At 34.1% G+C, this 15,809-nt stretch overlaps 1 pseudogene; it reads right to left on the reverse strand.

The window, feature by feature from the left end:
* Positions 1–6,773: 6,773 nt before the first annotated feature.
* On the reverse strand, positions 6,774–15,385 carry LOC140498574 (nuclear cap-binding protein subunit 2-like; annotated as a pseudogene).
* Positions 15,386–15,809: the final 424 nt, after the last annotated feature.

Genomic DNA, 15,809 nt, shown 5'->3' on the forward strand with positions numbered 1-15,809 from the left:
TTATTTGCATATATATATGCACACATACGTGTATATTATATGCTTATGTGTGTGAAAAAAACATCCTAATAGCTTTTTTTTCAAAGAATTGAGTCAAATACATTGGTCCACAGGTTGAATATTCTGTTTTTTTTTTTCTTGTTCAGAAAATCTTTAGAGTTCTGCACTTTTCTAGTCATATGACACCTCTTTCAGACTCCCAAGTACTTTTCTGGTCATGTATAGAACATCAAGCAAGATTTGAACTAAGGTTTTGTTTTATTTTGTTTCATCTTACTCCAGATTGTATTATTTCCATTATACTTCTTTCTAACTTTCCTTTGTTGTTCTTTTCCCCTAGAATTCCTCTTCTATACAAAATAACCAATTTTAAATATCTTTCTTCTGCATAAATCAGCTGTTAACTCTTAACTCATTTCCCAAACAGGATTCTTTCTATTTCTCTTATCTCCTTAGTAAATGTAAATTAAGTAATTATCTAAATTCTGAAGATGCACTATTCATTTGAGAAATCAATTGTAGTACAAAGGAAACATTCCCACTACCCCCACTTTTGGCACTTTAGAATAAACCCATTTTGATATAAATTGATTGCTCTGTAATTATTTTAAAGTCATTTAAATGTTGCTGTATTGATATTCACTAATATCTTTTAGTGATAATTTCATATTCTAAGATTTGATGCTAAATATGCTCTGACATTATTTTCATATCCATAGAACAGTTCACTAATTTATGTTTGTGCTTCCACTTAGTATATTAAATAATTGTTTATTTTGTTCTTTATTCAAGCTTTTGATTTTTCTAAACATCTTCTTAGATCAAGTTACCTGTACTTCCCATGACGATGGGAAGAAGCTGACATCTGGAGCTTGGACATGTCCTCACTCCCATACAAGTACATTAGAGAATTTGGGGAATTTTCTCTTTGGGTAAGTTCCTGGACTCTCTCTCTCTCTCTCTCTTTCTCTCTCTCTCTCTCTGTCTCTCTCTCTCTCTCTGTCTCTCTCTCTCTCTCTGTCTCTCTGTCTCTGTCTCTCTGTCTCTGTCTCTCTCTGTCTCTCTGTCTCTGTCTCTCTCTCTCTGTCTCTCTGTCTCTGTCTCTGTCTCTGTCTCTCTCTCTCTCTCTCCTCTCTCTCTCTCTCTCTCTCTCTCTCTCTCTCTCTCTCTCTCTCTCTCTCTCTCTATCTCTCTCTTCCTCTTCACCCTCTCCTTCTCCCTTTCTTTCTCTCAAATACTTCGTTTGAAACTAGAGTGTTCAATCTGTATCGTCTGTTGTATATTCTCATATGTATACTTTCTCTGATTTTTGTTTTTTCATCATGTCAGATAAATGATCTTTTTTGGTATTTGCTATGTATGCTCATTATTGAAGAGATATTTAGTGAGAAGAGATTCAGTTCTTATATATTAAGCTTCAACTCTCCCTTGCCTTTTAAGTAATAGCAATCAAGTGTTTACTTTGAACCTGAAAACTACATATCTAGGTTAATAATATCTGAGGGAAAATATAGATACATTTCTAGCCTGGCACCCTTTCTTTGAGGAAAAAAGAGTGATCAACCACTGATTCCAACATTCTCCTCCTGGCAGGAATCAGACTTCACTAGAGAAGGACAGAAGGAGAATATGTTAGAGGTATACCTATTCTCATATTCCTTCAGCCCATGTAGGATATCCCTGTGCTATATGTAGGGGATGATAGCCTAATTATATATAATTATTTCCAGGTATATTTTCTGTTGGGAAAGTCTAAATAAATCATCCTATCAGAGTTATAGTTATATTCTAAGAAGTCAACTCCAATGTACTTGACTAGGCAGTAATATTCAAACTTCACCCCAATAGTTATAATTTGGAGAAATTAGTGGATCACTAACTTTCAAAATAAATTTGTATTACAGTTTTAGATCTCTAGTCTCATTGCATTCCAGCTTCATATTGCTTAGTTTATGTACTCAAAAAAAAAAAGAAAAAAGGTGGAAATGTTACAGGTCGGTATGACTATCATAAGAACTAATAATTATATTTTAATAAAATGAAACTCGCCAGGTCAAATTCATCAACTAGAGAAATGAATGGGATTTTTCATGTTATAATTTAATAATATCAAATGACCTCTATAATCATTTTCCATATGAAGTATCAAAAATGACTTAGCTGGGTTTATGCAGGTAGTTAAAAATATACTCAGATGCATAATGTGAAAGTATAGCAATTTTTAAAAGTAAAATTGCATTTTGTTGTGCTTCTGCTGAAAAAATTAAATGGGTTATTTGACATTTAGTTTTTCCACCCAAAAGCAAGAAAAAAAATGCCTAAGACAAGGAGGTACACAGTTATAGGGCTAGAGGACACTTATGTGGCTTAGTCCAACCTTTCCTTAAAACAGGATGGCACCTAAATCACAGAGGAAAAAAAATGATCAAGAATACTTGTCTTAGCCTATCTTCAGGGAAGAGATTTTATGGTATTCACTGACTGATCATTTTTAGTGGAAAAATAAGAAATACTACCCATAGTACTCTTTATAATTTTATTGATAGATAGTACTAGAAATAAAATATAATGAATTCTATGGATGAATACTATTAAAAAATGAACATTCAGATTAACCCAGAGAAGAGTCTCAATTCTTTGCACAGACCATCTTCACAAATCCTGCTTCCCTGAAACATATTTCCCCCATCCCTTCTTCCTCCTGATACTCTCACAAGTGTCACCTCCTATAAGATGCCTTTTGTCAAGAGTCAGAACCCACTGAAATATTTTATACTTATTTTCTATATATTATCTGGGTACATGGTAACTCCCCATACCTCTTATTTCCTTAGAAGCTCCTTGAGAGCAAGAACTGTTTTCTTTCCCTGTTTGTATTTCCAGAACCTAGCACAGTTCACTGCATAAAGTAGGTGCTTAATAAATCTTTGTTTAATTGGATTATATTGACTTGAATGGAATTGGATTGTATTCATAATCTATAGCTTCTTAAATTTACCAGATTTTTTGGGGGAGAGGGGTGACTAACCAAAAAATTTCCCAAAAGTAAAAACTAAACAGAAAGTCAAAACCTGATTTTCCCCACTTCCTCATGTTAACAGCACTAGAAACTTTCACTTAGAACCTTAATAGGGTTGTTAAAACAAACTAAGGCTATGAAAAAATATTTACACTATCAACATTCCTCTTTCCTTTTGTGCAAGAAAAAAGTCCTTCTCTGAATCTGCTTGTTTCTGTGATTGAACTAATGTCCTGAGGTGAAACCATTTATTTTATTCAAAGAAGGCACATTTATTTATTAAACCAATAGGGTCTTTGAACAAGCTCAAAAGAGAAATGTATAAGAGTAACATTGGATAAGACTAATGATCAGCCAGGAAGAGAGAATGCCCTGGCTCAAATTCTCCAGTCTTCACAATACCTTTCGAGGTCACCATATCCTGAATTGATTCCCTGTTCCCCTACACCCCAATATCTGAAAAACTGTAACACTCCAAATAAAAAAAAAACACAACTCCTTCCTTCCAAAGTTTTATTGGTGCCTTTTGTTCTTATATCACACTTATTTCTACCCAGTGAGCCTTCTCTTATAACAAAGCTTAACAAGCAAATGGAGTTCAGCAAAACCAACTAATAAACTGTCTACATCTGACATTACTATCATTCCACATCCATACTCTCATCTCTTTTCTGAGGCCAAGACTGGTCATTAATTAACTGATTAATTATACAGAATTCAGTTTTGTTTTTAATATTTTTTTCCATCTATATAGCTGTATATATTGTATATATATTGTGTATATTACTGAGTCATCTCCAGTCATTCTGATGAATATCTGGTCACTGGATTCAGATGCTCTGAAGGAGAAGTGAGATTAGTGACCTGCACAGTCCTCCCTCATTCAAAACAAAGTCAGGTTCAAGTCATGTCATCATTTCTCTGATGGCATGGTCTTCTTCAGCAACTAAGGATGAACATAAAAAGGATTCTCCCTAGCCACATGGGAGCTGCAGTGTGCTGACTATTATTTCTGTTCTCCTCTGGTCCATATTTGTACCTCTGGGGATTTTTGAGCACTGTAATTGGTGGAAAGTGGCTAAAGAAGGACAACAGAAGTGGGGAGAGAATGTGTTTGATTAGAGGGGTCTGTAGCAGGTTGTTCTGGGAGAACATAGTTCATTATACTGAAAAAGCATGCAAGATTAATATTTAGTTAATGGATGTGGAGGAAAAAGAGTGTGCTCTTATAATAATAGAAGTGGTAATATTCACTGATATCCTAGTAAATGGACAATACTTAGAAATATAGAGAATACAAGGAAAGTATTAAGAGTGGTTCTTTCCTCAGAACCATAAAGCCTTTCAAGTGAAAGATTAAGATGATTAAAAATAAACAAAGAACAACAACCATTTCACATACTCATTCAGTAAAAATGTACTAATATTGCTTCTGTACTCTGTCTCTGTCTCTCTGTGTATACACACATATGTGTGTATATATATATATATATATATATATATATATATATATATATATATAGCTACCTATATATGTATATGTATATGTGTATATATATATATCTATATCTATATATAGATATATATATATATATATATCTTCACAGGGTGGGTGTGGGTGTGTGAAAGTGGTGTAGAATTTCCTCCTTATCACAGTAAAAGTTCTCTTCCTTCAAACAGATTAGATGTTACTGCCTACAATAATAATACTAATAATAACAATCATATTTATATAGTACTTCCTGTGTTACACATCCTGTACTAAGCACATTACAATTATTAACTATTTGATTTTCACAACAACCCTGAGATGTGGACACTATAAATATACCCACTTTTATATTTGAGAAACCTCAGACAAACAGAGGTTAAGTGATTTGCTCAAGAATGCACAGCTAGTGTTTGAGGCTAGATTTGAACTCCAGACCTGGGGCTCTATCTACTCACTCCAAGAAGTTTTCCTTGCCCCACTCATATTAAAGTATTCAATCCCTTATCATATTCTCAAAAAAAAAAAAGCCTGCAATTTGGAGCCAGTAAAGATATGGATTTAAATAACACTCATGCAAGATTAGCCTAATAGAAGTAAAGAGCAGATCTCACCATATGAGCGGAATACAAAAAGTAAAAGTATACAAGTCAGGGTATGTATGTATATATATATATATATATATATATATATATATATATATATATATATATATATATATATATATACACACACACACACACACATATACATATATATGTATGTATATATACATATACATACATACATATATGTATGTATGTATACATATACATATATATATTTACACAGGCAGTCATTAAACACTGTTAAGCACCTGTTATGTTCTACATACTGTGCTTAAGCACTGGCAATAAGTGTGGCATGAAGATGAATTTAAATTCCACACGCAAGCATTAATAACTCTAAGACCCTGGACAAGTGATTTCATTGCTCTGGACCTTAGGTTGCCGTTTTTTTGTTTTGCTTGTTTTTGCTTGTTTCTTTTGTTGTTATCTGTTTGTTTTTCAATCTGCAAAATGATTTCTAAGGTCCCTTATATTTCTAAAGTCTGATGATTTTGTTTTCCTAAGGTCACAGGAAACTGATATTATGATATGTAGACATATCTATATATAGGACTTAAAGCCCTTTAATACATATGTAATGATCTTAAAGACAAAATAAAACAATGCCGTGATGTAAATGTTACAAGTACTTTTTTTTCCCCTCCTTTTTCTAGGTCTGTGATTTTGTTAAAATGGAGTACTCCCTGATGTGAAAAATTTCTCTTTTGGAATGGCCTGGCAATTTCTGGGTAAAATATCTCAAGAGGGGAAGTTCTAGTTCTTAATTAATGGAAACAGAAATTTGTGGGAAGTGTAGCTAATAACATCAGGTAGGGACAGAGAAAGGGATAGAATAAAGGAAGAATTTCTTAGATAACTTCCATTTTTAAAAATGGGAGCTACTATATATTCCTGAGACACACCTACTGACTGAATTGATTGTGGTCAATAAGCCAGTGTATTTCAAAGGTCAGATTGAATCAAGGTCTTTCTCCTAGGGTAGTGCTCTCCCTCTTGTGCAAAGTTTCCTCTCAGTCATAATTATTCCTAGTTCACAATGAAGATACTTAGTTAGATGGAGTTTAGGGTAGTGTGACTGAGGTGATACCTGAGATAACCTCTGAACTAAACACTTCTGACTCAAATCTGTCACTCCATCCCAATGCCACCTGTCTTTTGTAAACTGCATGGGACATGGAAGCTGTCATGAGCAGATTTCTTTTGAAACATCCTTTCCTATTCACCTGTCATAACCTCTCTGTTCTAGAGAAATCTCAAGGCAGATAGAAAAGACTGAGAAGGGATTGTCACCTTTGCCTTATTTCCCATTAACCACAAAAGCTAGCTTTTCCCTTTCATTTTATTTATTTATGTTTATGTATTTATTCGTTTGTTCATTTATCTATTCATGTATTAATTCGTATTCATACTTTTCTAATCCCTTGCTCTATTGGGTTAAAAGTGTATGAACACAGCCACTCAAGGCTTCAACACGTACACTTGCTTAGTTTCAGACATTTAATAATTTTCAGAGTGGAAAAACCAAGTCGAGGTTTGGGGCTTAATTCCTATGTGGAGGCCGAGAAACCAAAGACAGCTTATTCTACATTAGCTGTTTTCAGGCCTTGACCATAGCTATTCAAGCCAATGTTGTCTGTTTGTACACAAGGAACTTCTATCATTCATCAATTTTGCACATTTTCTCATAACCTCTTCTGCCAGCATCATAGTCCTTTAGATACTCACCTGTCACCTGGCCCCAAGATGGTCCTCGTCCATATTGTTCACCCTCTTTGAAGCCCTAGTTGCAGTCTGTTTGGATAAGGCGATTGTCCAGGCAACTGCCATTAATGTAGTGCATGGTGTTTTCAGCGTCTGCCATGGAGTACTGTATTCTAAAAAACAGAACCCATATACTATTTTATTCACTTTATCTAGGCCCATGATAATATTCTTGATGACACCGATTTTGCTGAGGAGCTCATTCATCTGCTTGTCGGTGGTGTAAAAAGTCAGGTTCTAAAAGTACAAACTACAGCTTTTCTTCAATAACTTCTCTTGATCCTTCTTGTCACCCCAGAAGTGCTAGTCGCAGTACTGGTGCAGCTGCCCATAAGAGTTGCTGTCCAACTGGGAAGATCTGCAGCAGAGAGGCCAGGAGTCTGGGGGTGGATTGGCTGGAATTCCAGGGAAGGCCTGAAACCTCTCCTTCATTTTAGAAAGCAACGAAACTACTGACCTTCCTACATGGATGTTGCATTTACCTCCATGACAATAGTTCATAAGAGTAGAGACAGTTCAGTGAATTATGTAAGGACTAATCTGTTGGAGGAGGGTGATACAGTGGACATTGCCAGAGGAACTACCCCACAGCCATATGGCAGGTCTCTTTGCGAACTGTACCTTTCTAGGGAATTGTAAGTGAACCTCAGAATTATTGTGGGATAGTATGGGATTTAGATTACTGTGATTTGCCAATTATTTAATATCAATAGTGGCTGTTTTTCAATTTCAATAAAATACCATCTTGATACATTATTTCAATTCTGTTTCCGAGTGGAAGAGAGCTAGTTTTAGTTTATTCTCCTGTAAAAGGGATAGATTTTTTCTGGATTTGGGGGTGGATACTCAGACAACTTCAAATACAGAACCTTCAAAGGAAAGATTTCAATCTGGAGCTCATGAACTTCTATATACATGCACATATATATATGTATATATATATGTATACATATACACATAGCACACATATGCATATGTGCATGCATAACACATTTGTATGCACACAGCATATGTTTATATCTACATAAATATCTACAGAAATAAAATACTTTATTTCCATATAATTGACTTTGTATCTTATTGTATACATTTAAAAGAAATATTCTGAAAAGTGGTTAAAGTGTTTCACTAAACTATCAAAGCGGTCCATAACACAAGAAAAAAGGCCAAGCATTCCATATCTAAAGTATTCTAGGCACTTTACTAGATGGATGCTAGGATTCTATGAGTACAAGTTCCATTTGCATGGGGAAATTTGCGAGTCTTAATAAATTACTAAAAAAAAATTTCTTGGAAGCACATCCAGTAACATGAGGTATATAGTGAGAAGGGGGTAGAATGAAGTAAGAAATGCTTAGATAACTTTCATTTTTAAGCTTCTAGAGAGCTATTATATATGACTGAGAACACTGGAACCTTAATTAAATACTTTTAGTGATAAAAAGACCTGTCCCATTCCCCAAACAAATAGTCATGAACCAAGGTGAGTGTACAACTGATGCGTGTTCAGTAATATATCATTGAGTCTAGAGAAGTCCTGGTATTTCTAATAAAGTCAAAGTCAAATGCTGAGCACACCATGTTCCAGACCATTGCAGATGCAGTCAGATCAGATCCTATTACTAGGGTAATTGTGTGGGATGTTGAATTGATGGACCAACAAACATGACAGGACATTTCAATGGTTTACATGCTGGTTAAAAGGAAAATCACATAGCTAAATTTGATTGTAAGGAAGCAAAAAAAAGTCTCTCAGGAAAAGCTGGGAATAAATTGAAATTGAATTTCAAGGTGCCTCTCTGAATTTGATCTTTCTCCTTTAATAATTGCCAAGTGTGTGACTAAAGGAAGGGACATATTTTAAATATTAACCAATTTACCTTCCAATACAAATGAAATACCTTTGATTTCCAAATGAAATTTCATGGCCCTTTGAATATAACTTTGCCTGCTCCAAAGTTTTTGAAATGTTATAGATAAATCACAGCATTTTCTGGTAGACAACATACATTTATCAACTGCTGATTATGTGTCAGGTGCCATGCTGAGACTTGGGAATTTGAATGTAAGCAAAATGAAAGATACTTCTTTTTCCTCTGAAGTCCACATGGATATAGTGCCAAGGTGGAAAAGTCCAGAGAATTGGAAACACAGCCAAGTGAAGAAGGAACCCGAGTCCATTTTCAAAATGGAGAATCTGGTAGAGAACTCACCAATGGGAGAATGGCATATCACCACTGCAGAGAAGATGTCTATCATATGACTGTCTTGGGGTATCTTCCTATTTTTAATGAGTTGCTCTCCTATTTCACCTCAAGGAAATTTGAAAAATTTCTCCAGTAAAGCGTTCAGGCTAGTGTATAATATCCATTCTGAAAGCAGTAGGCAAAATTTCACCTCTTAGCTTTCTTTTCCTGACATCTAGGGTCAGGAATAATCGAGCCTTGCAAAATAAGCCAACATCAAAAGGGACACATGAAGAATAGGGTGTTGGCATCCTCTCCCCTATTCAGGATATTTAACACTGCCATGTGACATGAACACCAGTGTCACTTGCTTGGTGAGGGCACAGTTTCCCTTCTTCCTTTAATAAGGAAAGACATCTTAATGCACAAGAAGACTTGGCTAGAGTTTATTTAGAAGATTTAAATGTCCTCAAAAAAAATAAAAACAGAAGATGGACTTTGAACAGGACTTGACAGAAGACTAAGGAAGATTCAAGAAGGGAATTCATATAACAAGTATGGAATCAAGCTATGAAAAGACATGGGAATATGAAATTGAAAGATGAGTTTAGGAAAAGTATGGAGACAAGATTGACTGGAATATCAAATGTGTAAAGAGATGTAATGTAAAATGAATATAGAAAGGTAGACAAGAGACAGTTTGGAAAAAAATTCCTATAAATGCCAGACTAAGGAATTTGAAGATGTTAAGAGATGAGAGAGACAAAAGGTTTTGATTAGGGAGTAATAGAAGCAAATACATGATTTTGAGAAATTGTTTTGATATTTGTGTGGAGTGTGTCTAGGTAATAGCGAGACAAGAGTAAAAGGGGCAAGAGTCTACATAAGAGGTTATGAGAGTCTGCAGTAGAATAGTTTCTCCTGAAATGCCTCTCACATCCATTCATTCTTCTTGATTTTGACTGACACCATCTGAATCTCATATTTTATCAATGAGAGACAATATGAAGTAGGGTATAGAGCACAGAATGATAGACAAGCTGATAAGAAAAAAAATAAATTCCTCACCTCAGACACTTACTAGCTATTTGATTCTGGACAAATCAGTTTAATTCTTTGAACCTCAATTTTCCTCAAGAGGGATAATAGTAATATCTTCCTCATGGGGTTGTTGTGAAAATCAAATAAGATTCCATATGTAAGATTCTTTGAGAACTTTATGGTGATATAGACATATAAGATATTAACTCATCTATGTTCTTTAGTTGTTTGAAAATGATTCTGGACTTCCTGGTTATGTGACCAGCAAGACAGAGAAAGATGTTTTCTGCTATCTTAGCAACTTTCCAAAACTCTCCAAAATAAGATTTATGTGCAAAAAGATAGAGAAATTGTAACTGTCTTCACAGACTAGTACCCCAAGAATCCTAAATAGATAACAGCCTGATGAGCTAACAATAAAGAAGGCTAATGCCTAAGCATCAACACACTCCCTTTTCAATCTACCCCCAAATGCTTCCATGCACACATGATAGGATGAATGGACTTGTTGATGGGCATCCAGTGAGAAATCTCTTTACTATTGCTGTGTTCTCTGAAAGAAACCTCTTCTCTGCCCAACTCTCTACCATGTACCTAGAAACAAATATTGAAAAAGCAAAAGAAAATGGATGAACACATAATAAGGAACATAACCCTACGAGATTTCAAGTCAGTATGGAATCACCACATCTTGTATGGTTTAACAGATAAGAATTATAAAGAAGAATTTATGGCTTGAATATTAGAAATAATTGGCAGAATTGAAAAGTAAATGAATACATAGTAGCAAGTATATGACAAACAAAAAAAAAAGAATAACAATCTGGAAGAAAGGGAACAGAAATTGTTAATATCAAAGGAAAATATTTAAATACAAACAAATAATGTTGATCTCAGAGATAAGATATTGAGGAAAAATAAAAATGAAAGGACTCCCAATAGAACATGACAAATAAAAATATCTATATCATAATGTAAGAAATAAATTGAGAAAACTGTCCAACCTTCTGAACAGAGAAAAACAGGTTAATAAGTAAAATAATCCTCAGATCATCTAAAAGAAGAAAATTTTCAAAAGCTCTATACTAACAACTTCAAAGCAAATTGTTCTTAAATTTAACAATTATAATTACCAATAACCTCTAGAAGTTGCCAGGAGGAAAATCTGCAAATAGAAAGGATAATTTGAAAAATATTAGATTATTTGGCAACCACCAAAAACTGCAATAATTCATTCCTTTTAAAAATATATCTATTTTATTCTGAACTTAAAAAATGTGAATAATATAAAACAGAAAAAAAATGATTGTACATGAAAACGCAAATCTATTATGGACTACTTGCTAATCCTTTTAAACATATAATAGTTATCATACAGCTTTCTTTTTTTTAATCCTTTTCTCTTTCCTCCTCTCCCTTCATTATAGAGATTACTACCATTACACATAAATATTTTATATATATTTATGTAAATCCATTCTATACACACTTCTATTTATCATTTCTTTTTTCGGATACAGATAAGAGTCTTCTTTCACATGTCCTTTGTAGTTAATGAGTATTTTGAACAGATAAAATGATTTAGTCACTGGAAAAGCATAGGAACTTAAAACCAAGCAATCCAAGGTGACAAAGAAGCTTGAAAATCTATGCCTAATTATCAACAAAAAGATAGACATTCATAAAAGAAAAGCATTTGAAATATTCAGGGAGGAGAAATGAACCAATTATTTGCTTTGCAAACAGAAAAAAAGAAATACCAAATAGTTGAGCAAATAGAACAACTAAGCAAACTACTGGTAACAAAATAGCATACCACAGAAAAATAGAGGAATAAACTAGAAATACACCTTTGAGATTAAAAACAACAATAACATCAGTATAACAATTAAAACAGTAGAGAAACCATTAAGAAACTTCTTTCTAAATGTAGATAAAGTGATGAGTAAAAGTCCAACTGAAATAGAAAAAAAAAACCCAACATAATGGTAAAGGAATGTTCCTTAAACCCTACAGGAATAGGAAGGTGTATAAGGAATAGAGTAGTAAGAAAATAGAGGAGTGTATATCTATATCTATATCTATATCTATATCTATGAATGTATGTATATATATACATATATATATACACACATATATATACATATATGTGTATATGTATATACGTATAATATCTTTATCAAGTCTATGATTAAGAATGCAGAACCAATAACTCCTAAATTGTGTCAGAAAGAAGAACACCTAAAGCAAGATGGATGAGATAGCAAAGGGAAGAATGAAAACCCGAGGTAATAAAGAGGAAATTTCAAATCAGTATTGGGAAAGAGTCCCATTGACAAATAATCTCATGGTGGATATTTGGAGGTTATAAATACTCTTCAAATGGGGAAAGAAAATGTTTACAATAATGATAATCTGCATGGAATTGGTGTTTAGGAATACTTCTATAGCTCAGAGAAATCTATGCCTCTGTGGACACAATACTGCATTAATGAAGAGGAATCAGAGGTCATGAGGACAACTGATATCCAGAAGAGTGGAAAGGCTTGGACTTAGAAAGAAAATTTCTTGGGAAATAAGAAAAATCTTCATGTGAAGGACAAGAGAAAGTAATGAAACACATAATCAAAGCATAGATAAAACTTTTACCACTGGGCAATATTTCTCTCATCTATAACTCTTGCAAGAAATAATAGTTCTTTGCTCAGAACAGGAAAACAAAAGAGTCAAGATTTGAAAAGCAATTACAGTGAAACCAAACAAGTACCTTAGCAACTTTAATTCCTTGAAGAATACAGAGAATAAAGAAAGAATCAGTAGCCATAAGAACCATTAGTCAAAAAGTAAAAGTCTAGAATACACAAAATTGGAAGAAAATTGGTGGAAAACAATAGAAAACTCACAAAAAGAGAAAATGCAATAAAACGGCAAAAAAATAACAAAAGAAATTTAAAGGGAGGAAAAAAGGATTTATGTAACTGAAAGAAAAGAGGAAAGGAATTGGATATGTATATATATAAAATACTGGCAAAAATAAGTATTGTTATGACAGTAAGATTATGAAACTAGAGAAAAGTATGACAAGTAGCAAATAGAAGGAGGGTACATTTAAAGGTGAGACAATTCCCAATTCTTCAGTGACCCTTTCTTTTGGGGGGAGGGGTATTTTGGCAAAGATATTAGAGTGCCATTTCATTCTTGAGCTCATTCTAAAGATGAGAAAATAAGCTAGATTAGGTGACTTGCCAAGGGTCACACAGTTGGTAAGCATCAGAAGCCACATTTAAATTCACATCTTTCTTCGTCTGGATGGGCCACTCTATTCACTAAGCCATCCAAGTGCCCCCCTATGGGAATAAACTTACAACTAAAATTCTACCTCCTTCAAGAAGCCGTAACTAACCCCTCTTAATTTTTGTGCTTTTCCTTTGTTAGTTATTTCCTATTGATCCTGCATATTCCTTGCTTTGTATATATTTGTTTGCATGCCCCATCCCCCTTCCAAGATTGTAAGTTCCTGTAGAACAGGGACTGTCTCCTTCCTTTTTTTTTGTATACCCTTCATTTTGTGTAGTGCCTGAAACATGGTACTCATTTAATAAATGTTTTTGAATTAATTTTAATTATAGTAGATTAAGGAAAAATAACTGAAGAGACATGTTTTTTTCTCTTTGCAAAGGAAAAGTAACCACAAAAGATCTTACCTGAAAGGAAAAAAAATAAGAAAGAAATGGAAGGAACTATAAACCTAGCTTTCAACATATTAAATATGAATGGGTTTAAACCACCCAGTAAAACAAAAGAGAATGACAAATTGGATAAGAAAACAAAATCCCACAAGTTGTCACTTACAAGAAACACTAAAAAACAAAGATATACATAGAATAAAAGTAAGAAGTTGAAATAAAATTTATTATACATCAATCAGGAAATGAAATCATGCTATTACACAAAGCTAGATCCCTTTCATGTGTAGTCCTCCCTCATTGGAATGTAACTACATAAGGGTAGGGATTATTTTGCTTGCTTATACTTGTATTCCTAGCACTTACAGTAAGTGCACAATGAATGTTTTGCCTATGTATCCACCCCCTGTAAAAGATATTGCACAAAACTATTTCTTTTCATGAAACAAACTCCTAGTACTGATTCTTTTTTTCTCTACTTTTGTTTAAACCACAAAATCTGGAACACTTTTAGAAAGAGAATTATTTAGGTCATTTGGTAGAGGAGTGTAAGCCAGAAAGGACTGGCTCTCTCTATTCCAGCCTCTGGAAGGTTTATGTTATGTAAGATATTATAAAAGGGAAGCTTCATATGAATCACACTAAGTCAATACACAATTTTGTTGAGAGGGCAATTCAAAAGCAAGGAAGACTGAGTCGAACATTAGTAAATTTAAAAATACTTTATCTATCTGTCTATCTATCTATCTATCTATCTATCTATCTATCTATCTATCTATCTATCTATCTATCACATTCAATGAAATTTAGGTGAAGCCAAAACAGAAGAGAACCCAAACACAAGGTTGGGGGAACCCAAAACAAGAATATTTTGGGTGGACCAAAGACTTGGAACAACCCAAAATTCTTTCTAGTTATATCAGGAATTATTGGAGAGCTACTGAGGTCAGAATGACAGTCTGAGCTGAAAAAATTTCTCATTAGATTTAAAGAATATAGCAATAAGTGAGTTGTTGAGGTGTTTTTCAGTCATGTCCAACTTTTGTGACCCCATTTTCTTAGCAAAGGTATCAAAGTGGTTTGCCATTTCCTTCTCTAACTCATTTTACAAAAGAGGAAACTGAGGCAAACAGTGTTAGATACTTTGGTTATACACCTAGTAAGTATGTGAGCCAAGATTTGAACTCAATGCCTTACTGACTCCAGGCCTGGTACTCTATCAACTATGCTGCCTAGCTGCCAATTAACAAGTTTTCCTAAGAAAATAATAAAACATTTTCCATACTACCATGACCAAGTCTAGTGCTTGCCTGACTTACTCCATATGATCTGACTTGGGGCTTTTCTGTTCTATCAATTTCACATATTTTGCTTATTTTTGTGGATCAACTGTTTATGTGAATTATTACATATGACTATGTTGTAGATCTACATTAACTCTGATCTTGACTCAGACCACTGTGTCTTCTTCAGATACATTCTTTTCTTGAAGGCCTTAATGTTGTTAACATTCAATGTTTATTCGCCTAAACTTCTACATTTGCTCTTCCTAGTGGTGGCACCAACACTACATTCACAGTGCCTATGGCAGCCATGCTGGCTCAGTTCTGAATTGCAAAATACATCAGACTTTCACATGGAAGACAGAATCAAAACATTTATTCAAACACCAGAAAGCTGAATTCCAACACGAGAAAACCAAATCAATCACAAAAACAAAGAAACCCATACACAATCACAATGCAGGGGGTAGTACCATCCCCAAGCCTTTCCTTTGTTAAGCTTCCCTCAAACTAGTTCCCTTAAAGCAATCACATACAAGCTCTCCTACTCACACTAGTTGCTGCCTCTCCCAGCTCTGATTGCTCTCTGACTAACTTCCTCTCAGCTCTGCTCTAGCTCTGCCTCTTCCTATTCTACCCTTCCTATTCCATATGATGTGAAACATGTGACTCAGACTTCCATGTGACTTAAGCAGGTCACATGGCCCTATTAAGATCATCCCATTAAGAAGCAAAA

This window comes from Notamacropus eugenii, chromosome 4 (assembly GCF_028372415.1).
Source record: "Notamacropus eugenii isolate mMacEug1 chromosome 4, mMacEug1.pri_v2, whole genome shotgun sequence".
In the NCBI taxonomy this organism is placed as follows: Eukaryota; Metazoa; Chordata; class Mammalia; order Diprotodontia; family Macropodidae; genus Notamacropus; species Notamacropus eugenii.